General features: G+C 45.5%; 1 long non-coding RNA gene across 1 annotated transcript; it reads right to left on the bottom strand.

Annotated features, from left to right (window-relative positions):
• Nucleotides 1–3,799: 3,799 nt before the first annotated feature.
• LOC144952753 (uncharacterized) lies at nucleotides 3,800–5,810 on the bottom strand. Its single transcript, XR_013640682.1, has 3 exons — nucleotides 5,525–5,810; nucleotides 4,790–4,882; nucleotides 3,800–4,675 (listed from the first exon to the last, which is right to left on the bottom strand). It is a non-coding gene; the product is annotated as an uncharacterized LOC144952753 (long non-coding RNA).
• Between the last annotated feature and the right edge of the window lie 7,026 nt (nucleotides 5,811–12,836).

Here is a 12,836-nt window from a genome sequence, read left to right as displayed (position 1 = left end):
TCACGTAGGTATCAAATAAAATGAATCGCGACGATGCTTTCCCACCTGATGATGGACGCTTGTGTTGCTCCCGAAACGTCGTGATTTATTTTGTTTTATTTTAAACCATTGGAGAAACCAAACCGTATCCGTGAACACAAAGCAGACCTAAAACACGGTAGGACCAACACCTCGGCCGTGACAGATCACTGATATAATTCAGTGGCCTCACATGACATTGACTTCTCCAAGACAGAGGTTCTCTGCAAGCCATCTTGCTACCATGAGAGATTCGTTCATGAGGCTATCCACATATACAAACACAGAGCCAATTTCAACCGAGAAGATGGATTCTGGCTCAGCAATCATTGGAAGGATTTGATGAACCATTTCGGGTCTTAATTGATTGTGTTCACGCTTACGGTGACTTTCAGACCGCATTCCATTCTCTTCATCTCCCCCTCCTCTTTTTCGAACAGAGATGGACTCGTCCATCTGAACAACTGCCAAAATCGCTGTCCGTGGTGCTAACATTAAGAAAAAAGAAAAACGCCACTTTTTTCAAATTTTCTTGTTGTGTTTTTTCACATCTGATGATGATTGCTTGTGTTGCAGTCGAAACGTCGTGAGCATTTTAATGTTTTATATTTGTATTATTTTATTGTTTCCCTTCTACGTGAATTTACCGAAAGAGCCAAGAATATCATTCATTCTTTCGCGGATTAATTTTATCCTGTTACAGCGCCCTATCTATGGGGTACACTTTGTGCCACTATCAACATTGATGAACAATCATAATAGGTTTGTACCTTTTCTGGCAAAAAAACAGGAATTGTGTGTGTGTGTGTGTTAAGATGTTCAAAGACCAATTAGAAACCTTTTGCAATACATAATCAATTCTGCATTAACCACACACAGTACTTGTGGGGGGGAAAAACATGCAAAACAAACATGGCACTGATAATATATACCTTGTGTTTGACACTCATTTGCCTACTCCAGAGACAGCCTTCTTTATGGCCTTGTCTTACCAGTGTTAAACTCAGAGAATGCCAAAAGGCGAACAATACAAAGACATACTCATTGTTTTTTTCAATTCTAGATTAATACAAAGACGATAGCAAAATCCCTACATACAGCCTGCACAGACAATGCAGCCACGCTTAAATCAGTACGAACACCGTACAGCAGGTGGGGCTATATTGCCACTCATGAATGAAAAACGAGTCATCAATCATACCTGTCATACCATTTTCAGTGCATACATAATTACAGACCTATTCAAACCTTATTGGTCACCCCGTGCCCTTATAAATCGCAACGTTCATCCGACAAAGTCCCATCACAAGGGAGAAACAAAAACAAACAGACTAAAAAAACATTAGTAGTAATAGTTTTTTCCCCTTTCAACTGGTACAAAAACTGACACCTTTACACAAGGCATCATGTTTGCAATAACCACAACACAAGCAGTCAAAATGCAAACAAAAAAAACAACTCTGATGACAATGATATGCACTGTCCTTGAAGTTGATTGGTCCACACCCGAAGTTCATTGTGGACCAATCATCTTCAAGGACAGTGCATATCATTATCATCATCAGAGTTATTTATTTTTGTTTGCATTTTGACTGCTTGTGTTGTGGTTATTGCAAACATGATGCCTTGTATAAAGGTGTCAGTTTTTGTACCAGTTCAAAGGGTAAAAACCTATTAGTATATTTTGCCACTGGTAAAGGAGGTCTCATAGTGTAAAAAAACACTGTTGTTGTCCGTATTGTAACGACTGTACGCCGTATGGACCTGAAAACTAAATTTCCCTTGTACAAGAATACGGGGTAAACCGTATGGGTTGACAGACATGCATCATCACCACGATCCATGGGTGCAGATAGCAGCCCATAGTAGGAGGTGTCCACTGCTATATTTCGTCATTTCTTTTTCCCACTTTCCTCTCCCGCTGTCTTGTAGTGCCAGTATGATCAATGTAACCTGCGTGGTCATGCACTTATTTAATGGTGCATATTTTCATGCTTCAGTATTAAAAGGAGAACCTGTTTAACACGAAGGCTTTCGCGACCAATATCATCCATCATAGAAGGGTTTTTTTGTTAGATCGCGTAAATATATAAATGTGTCGTTAAAACCCGCCACTACCCGACACTGCCAACTAGTAAGGGTTGTCACATAAACAGAACATGCCAATTCGTCACTAGTACAGCACACAATCTGAGTACGACGTTTTGCCAGTAATTACATCTAGCTTCATCAGGTGACAACCAGATTTGTGGAGAAGTCCACCTGTTTCGTTCCTTATATAGAGGTGTAGATGTGGTGACCACACTACTGTGGTTTTGCGTAAAGTGGGTGGGGGGGGATTTAATGAGCCAAACTACATCATGCATGCCTATACAGGCCACCATACTGTACTTCAATAGGGAGTACGGCTATTTTAATACACACAATAGATAGGAAGAACAAGAACAACGGGGTCGCATAATGCGCATGCATAAAGTACGTTGGCTCATTAACCCCCCCGCCCCCCACTTTATGTGACAAACATTACGAATTGGCTGTGTTGGGTTGTTGTGGGTGAACGACACATATTTACGCAATCTAACATGAAAAACCCTCTATTATGAAAAACACCGCACATCGAAGGCTTCCGGGTCGAGGAATGAAGTAGGACACACTTCTTAAGTGTGGGACGCAATGATTGGTTACCACTGTGCCACCCTTGTCACCCAAAAATGACCGACAAATCATAGTGAACTAATGCACTTTATTCAAACGAAGATCTCCCATAACAATTACACTGGCGTGAATAACTCCTTAATGCATGCATTTACAAACTAAAACTGAACACATTTTTTTCTTATTTTAAAAGGTAAGGTCAACTGAGCTATTAGCTCATTCTCAGAAGTGACCTGGCAATCACAAATGATAGCTCAATGCATTGGCTTATTATCACGTGGAAAAATATAGGAGCAAAATAATCGAAATGATCTAAATAATCTAAACGAATGTTTTTTAAATGTGGAGGAAAAACCCCGGAGGACCCGGATAAAAATCCACGCGATCACGGGGGAGAGAGAGATGCAAACTCCTAATATACAGCAAGTGTCATGGTGTGGATCGAATTTACGACCCCCTGCATACCAGGCGAGGGAGTTAACATCTATCCACCCTATGGGTCGTAAGGACATTATTCGGAACTGTATTGATGAAAGGGCTGCGACAGTTCTGTGAATGTAATTGTCTCAACTATGCTACCCTTTAATGGGTACCCTATTACCTGCAACCTTAATATATATCAGATTATAAACGACTCCAGACACTAAGACGCATGCCAAACTTCTGCCCAACGCGAAGTTGTACAATCTTCACTGGATTATAAGACGCAGACCAAGTTTGTGAAATACAGATGGGAGGGTGGGGAGTGTTATAATGCGGAGGATGTTATGACCTGTATATGTTATATTTAGCATGTACACAGCAAACCCTTGGCCCATCGTGGCTGGGGGTTAAGTTTTTTTTGGTGGGGGGGGGATAGCCACGAACGGAAAAATGCGCGATCCGCAACCTCAAATGGGAAAGCCAGGATACAGTGCCGGCCCGAGCCTCTTGGGGGCCCTAAGCAGAATTTGATTTGGGGGCCCCCCTCCCACCACGCAGACTCATCTGTGCTAGAAGATTATTGACACAAATGTCACACTATAATGTTATAGCGAATATTATAAACGAATACAGTGAGGTTATGTATTAATAAAAAATAAAAACAACACTTAAAATACTTCACTCTTTTATTAAAACTCTCCGCCAAAGACTGAATGATACTAATCAAACGAATGAGAACATCTCTCCAACGATTTCTTTCTGCCTCCAAAAGGGCCATTTCTGTTGCATCAATAGTCTTCTGCTTAGAAAGACGGAGGGCAAAGTCTTTCCACTTCACCATATTACTGCAATGATCTTGACTATTCTCATGCTGTTTCAGCAAAGCACCTACATTTACCCAATCACGCTGTCCCTCTGTTGACAGTTTTGTGGACTTTCTTGTGAATAATTTGCAACAGAAGCAGTAAACCGCATCTTTTTGCTTTGAATAAATTAGCCAGCTTCGCTTGATTTTTTCCCCATTAACTAACTGTCTGTATGTGTAGTGGTAGTGAAAGCTTCGTCCATCTGATTTCTTGGGGAAGGTAAAGGTGTCACTTATTGGCACTGGCCCTCTTCTTACCAGATCAGTCCTTTCTGAGTCTGACAGGAATGCTGACCATTCAACTGGGTCAATTGGAGGAGCTGTTGATCTATCTTGATAGCTGGAGCTTGTTGAGGGAGTAGATGGGAAATCTATTGCAGTGGGTGGAGATGTAGAAGGACCTGTAGGGACATTAGATAAAAATAAAAAATAGAATTATAAAATAACATAACACAGAATATTTTATAGTAAAGCCAACACAAAACAAAAACTTTTAGATTAACTGACCTGTCATGCTGGCTGAGGTTGAAACCGATGTATCAGTGAATGTAAGTGCTTGTAACTGCTCCTCGCTTTCAGTCGCTTGTAACTGCTCCTCGCTTTCAGTCGCTTGTAACTGCTCCTCGCTTTCAGTCGCTTGTAACTGCTCCTCGCTTTCAGTCGCTTGTAACTGCTCCTCGCTTTCAGTCGCTTGTAACTCTGCAGTGGATGAACCTGCAATGATAAAATAAACAAACAAACAAATAAATACATAAATAAATAAAAAGCTAAATGTGTCATGTCATATTAACAGGCTATGTAACCATTTGCCATCAAGAAAAACCTCACCTGCTGTATCATCAGCTGTGGAGGCTCTGACACTCGATATGTCAGTAGGGGCAGGTAAAATTGGTTGTGCTCCAAAGTACTTCAACAGTGTTCCTGGAAAAAAAAAATAGCATTGCATAAATGCATAGTTGATCGAGCAGAATGAGTTTATTTTTCCATCATTACTAAGCAATTCCACACCACACCTAACAATTCATATTCTATTGGCAAATGAGGCATAATTGCAGTATGGTGAAAAATTAACATGGTGATCTACTGCAGCCTATAAATATGAGGATAGCACTGCTACATCAGTTGCCACCATATTAATAAAATTGAAGTCTATTTTCATTACAGAAGTCTCCCCACCTAACATGGCTTTGGTATATTTTCTCATAAAGATCAATACCATCGCTTGCCAAAGATCTTAAAGCAGAGACCGCACGTGCTTTGCCTATGAAGCTGGAATATTCACTTCAACACAAACAGCAATGCTAGCTAAGCTTGTCATCGCTGTTTTCTCCAACTTAAACCGATATCTATCAACGTGAAATACACACCTACTACCTAGATAAATGTATATTAATAACATTTCACTGTTGTGGCGGGGATTTAGCTCTGGTGCGTTATATTACCACTTTTATGGCTTATAAAAATATCATGAGTCATGACTAGCTAGCTGCTTCCTCAAGTGACGTGAGCACAATTTGTGCTGCTGCTGCACAAAACATACTGTAAATAATAATGCAAACATACCTTTATCTCGCTCTTTTTTCTCCTCCTCGGTCCTTTTCTTTTTTCTTTTTTCGGCACCAGAGGGATACGTCCTTTTTTGTGACATGGCTTAGGCGTATTTATTATCGTGACGTACAATTGCGCGCACCTGCCCGCGCCCGCGCCCGCGCCCACGCGAATTGTCAATGAGCCGTGACATCCGTGAGCCGTGACAAAGCAGCAGTTGTCGACAGAATTTTCTTGTCTTGAATCATTTATTCATTCATTCATTAATTCATTTATATCACTTGTTTAAGTTATTTAATTGTAAAAAAAAAAAAAAACGATTCGGGGGCCCCCTGGTGGCCAGGGGGCCCCAAGCAGCCGCTTAGTTCGCTTATGCCTCGGGCCGGCCCTGCCAGGATACGACACTCCAACCCCCCCCCCCCCCACCATTGTATTGTTACCCTACATCAGGGGTCGGCAACCTACGGCTCCGGAGCCGCATGCGGCTCTTTACGGGCTGCTTCTTGACAATATGTACGTATGTACAGTATGTACTCAGATGCATTGCGACTCTTGAAATACTGAATTTTGTACCAAATTGGAAAGAAATGGCTCTTCTTGTTATTTTGGTTGCCGACCCCTGCCCTACATCAACCTCAACACATTAAACTGGAAGTATTTTGAATATTCTTGGTTCTTTCGGTAAAGTCACGTAGATAGAAAAGAAATCTCTCCGCCTGATGAAGACAGCTTGTGTTGTGATCGAAACACCGTCGCTTTCTTGCTTTTATTATTTTTAAATTTCAATTTTATTCTTATTATTACATTTTTTCTTTTCTATCTACGTGACTTTACCGAAAGAACCAATAATATAAATGCATGCAGTCACACAAGTTTTAAGTATTTTGAATTTATAATATATGTTAAATTGTTGAAATATAGCTTGTACACGAAGTGCAGGGAACGGAATCAATTGATGTAGTGTGCAACACTGTACAGTACAGTATCCGTGTACAGTGTGTTACTGTACGAGGGCTGAACCTCGCCGCCTCCTCACTGGAAGCTGGGGACACCACGTGACCTGGGACCCGGGATGGGTCCCTTGGGAGATGAGATGGAAGATGAGACGGGAGATGAGGCAAAGATGAGATGGGAGACAAGACGGAGATTAGATGGGAGACAAGACAGAGATGAGATGGGAAAAAAGATGGAGACAATGGAGACGAGACAGGCGAGAGAAAAGATGGGAGACGAGATTGGGGACAATATGGCGCTGCGTTTTTCTTCCGTCGAAGCAGCAGCAGGAGCAGCATCGTCACTGTCAACTGTGAATGGTTGTGAAACAGGGGTGCCATCGACGACATTACATTTAAGTCTTACTGGTAGGAACCTCCTGGTTACACCAGCCCACAGGGGATTATTGTGTCCGTCCGTCGTGCATCCAAAAATGGGAGGGGTGGGGCTGGGTGGAAAGGGGCCGGGTGGGGAGGGCGGGAAGGGGTAAGGGTGGGGAGGGGCTGGGTGGGGAGGGTGGGGCTGGGTGGGGAGGAGGTCACCCCTTGGTGCCCTTATAAAACTCAACGTTTAACCTACTCATGCCGGCTTGTGCCTGCCCTCAGTCGGCCATATTTGCGGAATACACCACGCCGACGTTGACCCTGGCCATTGACCGAGCAACCCAACGTTCCTACCAGCTCCCTCCGCAGGAATGTGTTTATCATGGAACTTCCTATGCCAGTATCAATGTAGCTATTCACCCTGAGCTCTCAATGTCCTGATAGTGACATTGTCTTTGTGCTGTTTGCCTTTTGGCGCCCTCTGGTCTAACACTGTTTGAGACTAGGCTCTAAAGAAAGCTGTCTCTGTTGTGGACCAATCAGTTTCAAACACAATCCATTTACTATCAGTGTGAGAGCATGTTATGTTTTTTGCATTTTCACGAGTATATGCGCTTAATGCAGAAATTATTCCTTGCAAAAAGATTCTGTTTGGTATTTAAACATCTATCTTAACCCCTTTTTTATTGCTAAATAGGGTAAAATGTATTAATATATTTACGTCTTTTCTTACATTTCACCTCCCGTTTCTGCTCCCAGCAATCCCTAGGATTTAGGCAAAGACGCGTGACAGGAGGAGTGAGATGGGGAAAAAGAGATGGGGTGAGGATGACATTGAGACCACGACCCTGTGAGCCGAAGCAGCGGCCCCAACGCGATTGCAGTTGTTCCCTGTGCAGCACACCATGTTTCCTGCTGTTGCGGTTAAACCCAGGAGCTGCATTTGACCTTCGAGATACACCTTGTTCACAGCGGCATTCTGGCAGTTCTGTTGACTGGTGCATGCATATCCGGTGCCCGTTTTAGTGCCAGCTAAAATAGAAATAAGTAATATTAAAAAAATACTTTTTTTAAACACGCGTTAATGGAATGTACCGTAATATTAATGGAAGAACTCCACGACTCCAGGAAGTGGCCCCGAAGCTTGCCATAACTTAAGGGACCGTGGCGATTTACAGCCAACATCAGTTGACCGTGGACAATTAGACCCAAGCCGAAAATAACATATAAAAATGTTTAAAAATATATTTCTTATTTTTTATGAAATAACATAGTATTGTCATCAGTTTGACATAAGTATACCAATTTTGCAGTCGATACCACATTGGGAAGTGGGTAAAAATTGAGTTACATGATTTGAGGATACAACAGACATTGAGTTAAATAAAAGCGTAGGACTATAGACTGTGAGACGAACGCTTCATCAAAACACCGCCACCTCTCACGGTCGTTTGATGCAACAATCCACCTGCACGTGAGCAGATCTCATCGCTCCGTCTGCTCTGTCGACATCCTAAGAGACGAGTTCGTTCCTTGGCTGCCACTCGGTTTGTCTTGAACGCCACCCAGTGTCTCTGTTGCTGCTTAAGGCCACTTGTGTCCTCATGTCTCTAACCTGCAGTCTGTTCTCTAATCCACGCACGTACCTCTTTCTGGGTCTCGGTACAATTGCAAACAATGCATCTCTCCACGCTTAAAATGCGCAATTTCTAGTCGTCATACTTTGTTTAGAAAAGCAAGTGGGCTTGGCCAGGACACGTCGTGGCTTTAAAGTAGTGATGGGCGATGGTCGAGGACAATGGAGTGGCAGCCAAGGAATAGAACGCGTTCACCAAGTGAAGCGACATGATCTGAGCGTGTTCAGGCGCTCGGTGGATTATTGTAACGCAAAATTAGCAGAGATAGGCAGCAGGTTTGGAGAGGCCGTCATCCAGCAGTTGATTAAGATTGGTTGTTGATTTAACGTGCGGCTGTCTCTGTTAAGACGTTTTCAAAATGTAAACTTACCTGTGATTTTAAAAGTGACACAAGCATCCATTCCTGATGCGCAAGTCGTGGGTGTTTCTTGCTTTCCAAAATCACTGCTGCCAAGATAGCACGAGTTAGCAGCTGTAGAAATAAAACAAAAACACAGTGTGAGGGCTTATTGTATTTATGCATGGGATGATGCCATGGTGTAACGGTTGGCACACTGCACTTGCAATTCAGAGGTCACCAGTTCCATTCAATCTCCCTGCACCGACGCTCCATCGCCTCTGTAATAAAGTTTATTTTGTCTAACGAGTGAGAACTCTTTGAGAGCAAGGTGGTATAATTTGCGCGAGGGATCTGGGTAACCAATAAGAAAAATCGTTCAAATAAAGTACAGCAGCACCCCAGCAAATAGAAATCAGCTCAATAGCAAGCATGTCAGTGAAAACGGGGTCCACCACAATGAGGCAAATAACAAGTCGCATGCAGCGGAGAGGAGGGTTATGGTTTTTTTATGCACATTTATTCGTTGTAATCAATTATACAATGTGAGGGAGTAAAACCAACACCCTTCAATCTTGATGGGCTCCCAAGAGCTCCCTCAAGTGGAGTCTTGTTCCACCAGCAGTAACGAAAGCAAGGCACCGGCAAAGCTGCTGCACTCGTAAATTTATATATAAGGGATGTCAGGGGAAGGATTCCCACCAAAAGCAGGGGGAGTGGTATGGTGACAGGGGAAGGGGGAGGAGCAAGCAAGGAGATATAAAAAAGAGAATTGGCGGTAGGAAGGGAGATCTTTGCTGGAACGATATTGATAAGGCTGGGGACGAGTGTGGACTGAAGGAAGGAATTAAAGACGAACCCTTGCAACCTTGTGTCGGCTCTCCTTTACATCTGGTGGCAGCGGTGGGATCGACAATGGCTACAAGGAAGAACCTCCGCGGAAGAGAACCAACAGAAGAGGAAGCAGAGGCCAGGGATCCTTCACATCCAGGGCAACTAGAGGATATGCTACCAGGAGCAGCAGTAGGGGGCCCGGACCCCATGGAGAACCCCATGGAGCACCGCATGGCTCGCGTGGAGAGGGCACTCCAGGAGCTACTGCGGCAGCTCCCTATGGGGGGCCCGCCGGTGCTGGAACCCCCTCTCCCACTCGTACTACGGAAGGAGGCGCCACGGGACCCAGAGGCTGACCAGCCAGCTGGGCATGAGCCGCAACCAGCCACGTCACGCCAGCCGCTGCCACTCCCGCCAAAGCCACCAGGGCTAAACACCCAACGGGGGGAGCAGTTGGCAGGCCCGTCGAGAAATACGTGGCCGAGGGAGGTGATTGGGAGGCGTTCGTCCGCCAATTCTAGGCTGCCTTCCACCCTCTCGAATGGTCGGACGAAGAGGCGCTACGAGCGTTGCCATCCATCCTAGACGACAATGCGCTTGCCTCTTACACTGCTATTCCCACGCACAGCAAGACCACGCTACAGGTGGCCTATGAGGCTTTAGGGGAGATCTACTGCCCAGCTGAGGGCGCCACGTGACGGTTCCAGGACCACCAGCGGGGGGCTAGAGAGTCCCCTTTAGCCTACAGGGGTGTGCTGCTCGTGTTGGCGAGGAGGGCTTTCTCTCACCTGCTCACGAAGCACTCGAGAACCTCGTGGTCGAGCACCTCATAGCCTACGCTTGTCACGCCGGCGTTGTAATGCCAGTGGTGACACCGGAGGAACGTACCTCGCTGTCGGCCCCCTGGATTCTACAAGCCCATGAACAGGTCATGGGCTGGGCACTACCTGTGAGACAGGTGGCCGGCACGGTGGGGGGGAACAGCCGGGCCATTACCGCGGCACTACCGGAACCAGCGACGCCAACCGCCGAACCAGCATTGTTGCCGCAAGCAGGCTGCCTACGTGGGAGCTGGGAACGGACCTCCAGCGTCTGAGCCGGAGGCATCGCTGCAGGAGGTCTACACGGTGATCCGGGGGCTGGCAGAGGAGAGAGACCAGGGGCACGGCCGCCGTGCCGCTGGCAGCCGTTTCTACAACACCATGCCGAGCCACCCCGACGAAACACCCCATGGGTCTGCCACCATTGTGGTCGAGAGGGGCATGTGGCGAGGGGCTGCCGCACGGAGCCGGAGGTAGCTGGAACCCACCAGGGCCGAAAACCGACAAGACCCAGGCGAGTGACGCCGTCCCATCCGGCCAGTCGGCAGGGCCAGCAATCCACACTCCCGACAGGGGGAGGAGCAAGCGAGAAAATATAAGAGAGAGAACGGGCGGGAAGAAGGGAGATCTTGGTGAGAACAAGATTGAGAAGGCTGGGGACGAGTGTGGACTGAAGGAAGGAATAAAAGACGAACCCCCTGCAACCTTGTGTCGGCTCTCATTTACATATATATGAATCTAAAATTGTCTGTTTGTGGGTTTGTTTGTGGGTTTGTGTGTGTATGCACGACCATACCAACTCACGCACTTTTGGTGGGGACGACGGCCTATGCCAAGTCGCATGCCTTTGGTGGGAGTAAGTGGGACATTTTCTTTCGCGTAAAAAATTATATAAAAATACACTAAATGCTGACGTCAATCCTTCACTGAGTGATGTCCCCCCCACCCCGATGCGTGCAGTTTTTACTACTATACAGTCGCTAGATGCTAGCACTATAGGCCGTGCTGAGTGGCCGGGGAGATCATGGCTGGGGGGGGGGGGGGGGGTCAGGGGTAGCAGCTCAGCCCCAGCCTGCCAAGGTCCCACCTCGGCTGGCTGGACAATCTAGGCGAGGCCGGAGGATCTGCACGGGACTAGGCCTCACCACGCCACTCTGTCAGGTGAGTACTTAGTGCTAGACAGTCGATACATACTACTATTATCGTGATAGCAGGTACCACTACAGTCGGTATGCACTGCTGTAATCATAGCAGGTACCACTACAGTCAGTATGCACTGCTGTAATCATAGCAGGTACCACCACAGTATGCACTGTTGCAGTGAAGTTTAAATTTGCAGGAAAACCTTGGCCAATGCTGCTTTATCGCATTTCTTATATATAAAAGTCTCTGCACGCTTGTGAGGGATTTGGCTCTCGAACGGTGGGCTTTATGACCAAAATGTTTTACCAGCCAGCACGCCCTAAGCTCCGCGGTGGGAATAGGCTATTCCGTTTTCTCATCCGTACACTTTAAAGTAGTTTAATTCACAAATTTGTGGCATTCTTATTTTAATTATTTACTTATTGTGTGACATCGACCGTACCAACTGACGACAATTGCTTTACAGTCTCATTTTCTCTTCGCCCCCCCCAACACGATGAGTGCAGTTACTGCTATAAAGTCCTTCATATTATATTAAAGTGCTTACATAGTATTATTATGGCTCAGGCAGGGGGATGGTGGGGGGGGGGGGGGTAGCGGCCCAGCCCGCAGCCTGGCAATGTCTCACCTCCTCCGGCTTGCCAATCTAGGCGAGGCCAGTAATAACTATTTTCATCAGGCGACAGCCAGATTTGTGGAGAAGTCTTACTGTTTCGTTCCTCATATAGAGGCGTAGATGTGTTGACCACCCTTCTGCACCCTTGCACAATGCTATGGGGGGGCGGGATTACTCAGGCAACGTACATTATGCATGTGCATTATGCGAGCCCTTTGAACTTTTCCTTGCTGTCTATTGTGTTTATTAAAATAGCCCTACCAACGGTAATCCATATTAAAGTACGCTGTCCTTTGTAGGCATGCATTTATATAATGTATTATTTGATGATTCGCTTCCACGCAGCACTAAGACAGTAGCTATCCGAACGGTTAAATTTATTTTGATTTCTTTCAATTTCGATAGATTCTCTAATTAGTCTTGGCCAGTATTTGCTAGTTTTGCACAAAACTTCAATATTATCAAAATCAATTGAGTGTCCTTGCTGGCATGCGTATACTGCTATTTCTGCACATGCATAATGTACGTTGCCTCAATAATCCCGCCCCACCCCCACCATCATTGTGCAACGGCGCAGAAGGGTGGTCAACACATCTACGCCTCTATAAAAAGAACGAAAAAGT

Source organism: Lampetra fluviatilis, chromosome 69 (genome assembly GCF_964198595.1).
Source record: "Lampetra fluviatilis chromosome 69, kcLamFluv1.1, whole genome shotgun sequence".
Taxonomy (NCBI): domain Eukaryota; kingdom Metazoa; phylum Chordata; class Hyperoartia; order Petromyzontiformes; family Petromyzontidae; genus Lampetra; species Lampetra fluviatilis.
The sequence above is the reverse complement of the archived record's forward strand: the minus strand, read 5'-3'. Positions and strand labels throughout refer to the sequence as shown.